Genomic DNA, 4,951 nt, shown 5'->3' with positions numbered 1-4,951 from the left:
AAGGAACTTGTGGCCATTCTGGTTTATACCTAAACTTTCGTGAAACAGCAAGGTTAACAGCAGAATTTTGAATATGGTTCAGAGTCAAAAGGCAGGAAACAAACTCACAACATGCCGATTTACCAAGCGTAGGAATGAGTTCACGATCACCGAGAGTCTCCGCAATTGAAAAGCACACGACAGTTTATTACAGATAAATTATTTCTGGATGTATTCCTCGTTTATCCCGGGATAGCAGCCAAAGAAAAACAGATTGTGACCGATCGAAATGGACGTAAATCTTCCAAGCTACTTGTTGAGTTTATAGCAAAGACGGTCAAAGACAAAATCCCTTTACGAAACCAAGGTAAGCTAAGCTTATGTATTATTGATGCTTCTTTTTTAACAGATTAGAAAAGTTTCTGTTATTTATATTAACAAGCATTCAATGTAATAGCACTCAGTCGTTGGTGTAACCGGTATGTCAGCAGAACAAGGGCATACAACCTTATTGAAATTCGTTTTGTCAACACGAGTTGTATTCAAAGCAGATAGCATCTACTGCGATAAATTTGTTTATCCTGTAATTAAATCACCGAAGTAGGAGGAACACAGCACTTTGAAACGTTGGAAAGAGCAAATTTCCAGTTACACTACAAGATCAAAATTTACATGTGCATTTGCAAATTTGTGTTTTTGACCCTGAAATAAAAAAAAGTTTAAAAAGGGCCTGTCTGCAATGAGGAGAATATAAAATACATGTACATTTAAATGTACATCAAGGTTTATGAGGTTAATTGAGTGACAGGTATTTATGGAGGTTGTAAGAGGCAGTTTGAGTTTATCATTAATTTTATATAAGCAAATCTGTTGCATTTCTAAAACTTGCTATATTAGGATTTCCATACCTTTTATGGGTTTTTGATATGGTGTACATTTTGTTTTTAGTGAGGGAAAACAGGAATTCAAGGGGTGCAGTTAATGTCTGTGATGATGAAGGTAAGCATTAGATTAGTGTCAGTTTATATATACCTTTATTTCTCTAAATGCTCTGTGACAGAGTTTAGTTTTTGTAAATCTACATCAGTGCATGAAACTTGTTTTTTAAGTGTAAAATTTTGGGGTTTAAGAAATGGTAGGTGTTTCAACTGCTTGGTAAGTTTATGTTTCCTTAAAATCGGGTTCTATTGAGGAATTTAATATACACAATTTACATGTAACAGCACATGTAAATATACATACAAAATGTAATGTTTTCATTGTTCAAGAAAAGAGGGTATGGGGGAGGGATAGGAGGGCAAAAAACCCAACAATTTACTGGAATACTTGTAATTATTTTGTGGGAGAAGTGCAAATTGACCTGTTCAAATTCCGCTTGTTAATAGCTAACCTTAATATCCACATGTAAGCTCAAACCCTAACTTGACATAAATTGTCTTGTTGTGGTACTAGGCGAATATAGAAATAGAATTTTAACTCAGCTGAAATTTCACATAAAAACAAAGAGTTAGTAAACTTTTAGAGCTGCTAAGGCCAGAAAAGCCAGTTGGGCTTGTTGATGAGCCAGCATAGTGTTTTCTTAGCTACATCGCTAAGAAAGGGGAGAATATGTAAGCTTTCATGTAATTAATCACAGTGCTTTCAACAGAATCTGTCAGAGAGCAATATAAGAGTCTTAAGACACCTCATTTAATAGGGAAATCATGAATTTTAGCCAGTGATTCACCCCGAAACACCCACCAAAGCTCATTCATGTGCCAGGTCTTATTGATAGCACTATTTATGCTTTCAGTAGGTCAAAGGATTTTTTTGGTTCTGAACATACCGTAAATGATCTAGTAAACGCCCACTCTCAAATAAACGCCTTGTATCTAATAAACGCCTCCCCTGAAGTGTAAAGTTTGTATTAGACGCCCCCCTCTTATAAACATCCCGTGTCTAGTAGACGCCCCCCTCCAAGAATCATCTAAAAAACCAAGGAAATGCTCCATAGAGTAAAATCACGCAATATAGTTAGTTTCTTGCTTGACTCGGACATCGAAGAGGCCAACAACGCCAACATGGTTGACCCCGATGACGATGAAAACGTCCATATCGAACTATGAACGACATCTCTAGGCTTTGCATTAGCGCAGATTAGATTAGTCTGCTACACACCAACTCTGTTTTGTATCTTACTCCGCGAGTAAACTATGCATCCTATTTGTTTTGTTGACGTTGTTACAGTTAAAGTGAACTAAACACCTCTCTCTTGTTAACGCCTTATATCTATTTAATGCCTCCCCTATGACCCCTAAAATTTAATAGACGCCCCGGGCGTTTATTAGATCATTTAGTACGGTATCCCCCAACACAGTCCCTGGCCCAGGCAAAAATTGGAAAAATATCTCTCTTTTTTATGTATCTGCAGAGTGTTCTGAACAATTTACGCTAATTTAAAATTATAGACATTCATTTGATGCCATTGAATGATCATCAACAAATCTTATGTCTTTTTTGCCTTTTTCAGGGTCAACACGAGTAGCAGAATTTCCACAGAGTTGCAGACACAGAAAGAGATAAATGAACAATCAGATTATTATATTTATCTATTCTTCATTGCATGTACAAATAACACTTATGTACATGTACTGTGTTTAGAATACAATTTATTTATAAGGACAGGTGTAATTTTAAAGTTAATGAAATAAAGCCAGATAAGGTACAATCATGTACATAAAAAATCATCCTGCTACCTAAACATTTAATTCCCAGTGCCCACCCTACAAAGAACAGTAATTATGATAATGAGATACACATTTCATCAATCTCTTAATGCATGGTAAAATGGCATGGTAAAATTTTTGCCAAGCAATCTATACCTGAGTTTAGAACTAACAAACAGTATTTATGCCTCTCCAGAATTTTTGCTAAGTTTACATGTAGTAAGGCAAAGGGCAAAGGGACTCATATAAAGGAAAAAGGTGTTATCGTTTTGGGGGACCCTATTTGGCAGAATGACAGAATGTTAATATTTTGCTTGCCACTACCTTTTACTCCAGTTTGCTAGCAGAAAGCTGTTATTTTTGGTGTTAGGCAATAATAAGACTGTCATCGTCACCATTCCATCGTATAGGCCCCCTATTTGGGGGGGGGGGGAGGGGGGGTGGGGGGTAAGCAACATGCAAAACTTTGCAGTTGTATGCTATGTGCAGCTGTAACATACCAGTTATGATGAGGGTATGGATATTTTCAAGAGCAAACCTTTCTATGTTCTTGGTTAACTTTGAGAGTTGCGAGTATATCTTTAGAAGGTTATGCATAGACTACTAATGATATTGTTGATTGATCAATTTTTTAACTCTTATTTGGTGTTGTTCATGGTGAAAAGGGATACATACCATCATCCTCTCTTGATATCCTATATAAAGAAAATAACATGAATATAAAAATCAGTCTAAAAAATTATAAAGGGGAAATAACTGGGGAGCTCCGCTTTTAGGCTTGCCTAAATCTATATATTATCTTTCAGAACCTAATTTGTAAGTCTCTGTTAGGCTAAAATTTGCCCTTTATACATTTTCTATATAAAATGTATGTATTTATTCGCAGGCTATACAATCACACAAACTGATAAATAAAATGTTATATGCAAATTTCATATAAGGAAAAGGCTGAATACCACTAACAATTGTCAGACAAAAAGATCTGTTCGGTTCACTGGAAGCTGTCCAAGAACGGAAAGACGCGGAACAACACATGCACACCACCTTCAAAAATGCAGCATCCTGCGACCTAGCTGACATTACAGATCGCATCGATCGAAAGTCCCGTGAAATATTCTTGAGAAAATCGATGTCAGCTCCCTCTCTTGACAAATGCAACAGTTCCATAGATGGTATACAACTGCAGCAAGCCTCGTGCATGGTAGTCACTGCAATAATCCATACCGAAAGTGCCGGGCGATATCAACTGTATCAAGTGAAGATTAGTAATCTGGAATTGCTGCAAGATGCAAAGATACAAGCCACCTCGTCCGTAACATACTAAGAGAGCCTCTGTGGAATGTGCCAACCCTACTTGTCAAATGCTAGAAGAGACGACAACGGCGCCATTACCACACAGCAAACGTAACTGTTCCGAAACACAGATTCTGTGTTAACAACAAAGATTTAAAATTGGTGCTAATCACAGAACTGCCTGTAAACAAATTCAAATTCCGAGTACTTCAAACATTTAGTAAGTTGAGATCTTTTTCGTTTTAAATTGTTAAAACTCAGCCTTGCGTGATTTTTCGGCTGCGTGACAAATGGGACAAGTGTTTAGAAAACTTTTTGCACATGCCCGTAGCCAGACTTTTCTGGTGACCGAGGCAATTGCTAACCTCCGAAGTCGTGAGCCACTAGGAAGTCAAAGTTCGAAATGTAGAAACCCGGAGATGCCACTTTTTAGGCAATATCTGAAAAAGAGATACCTCTTTCATATTTACTTACTTCGTTTTTTGTGCCAAGGCTTCGCCGGCTAACAGAAGCGATAAGGGCTATGGGAACGAGAATGGTGTTGGAATCGTTTTTGCCTTATAGTGATTGGTTAGTTTAGTTCTTGTTGCAAGCGCCTCCTGACAAGGCCATCGCCTCTCATTAAAGTTATCAACCAGTATTTAGTGAGCTTCAAAGTGGTAAGTTTATTGCAGGAAAATTCCCACGTGATTAACTACTTTGCACGAAACAAATATAATTTTAATTTAGGACTTTCATGGTTGTACAACAATCAGATGTCAGGGGAATAAAGGAGCATGCTCTACATCATTCTAGGTGCTTAATCGCGAGTCCTAGTCCTTCACTATCGAAATCAAGACCGACCACGACATCTCTTGAAACTCTCGAGAGTCGCCCGCCGCCACAAAGCCCCCTTAGGACAAATCTATCAACTTTGCAAAAAGCTGTTTCATACATGCTGATCATTATTGTTACCTTTTTCAGTCATTTCGTTG

At 37.5% G+C, this 4,951-nt stretch overlaps 1 long non-coding RNA gene across 1 annotated transcript; it reads left to right on the top strand.

The window, feature by feature from the left end:
- The first annotated feature begins 209 nt into the window (after positions 1-209).
- Positions 210-3,096, top strand: LOC144633877 (uncharacterized). The gene is made up of 3 exons (XR_013567115.1): positions 210-346; positions 928-978; positions 2,489-3,096. It is a non-coding gene; the product is annotated as an uncharacterized LOC144633877 (long non-coding RNA).
- The last annotated feature ends 1,855 nt before the right edge of the window (positions 3,097-4,951 follow it).

The sequence above is a fragment of the Oculina patagonica genome, chromosome 12, assembly GCF_052425735.1.
Source record: "Oculina patagonica isolate OP01 chromosome 12, crgOcupat, whole genome shotgun sequence".
Taxonomy (NCBI): domain Eukaryota; kingdom Metazoa; phylum Cnidaria; class Anthozoa; order Scleractinia; family Oculinidae; genus Oculina; species Oculina patagonica.
This window is presented reverse-complemented; position numbering and strand designations above follow the sequence as displayed.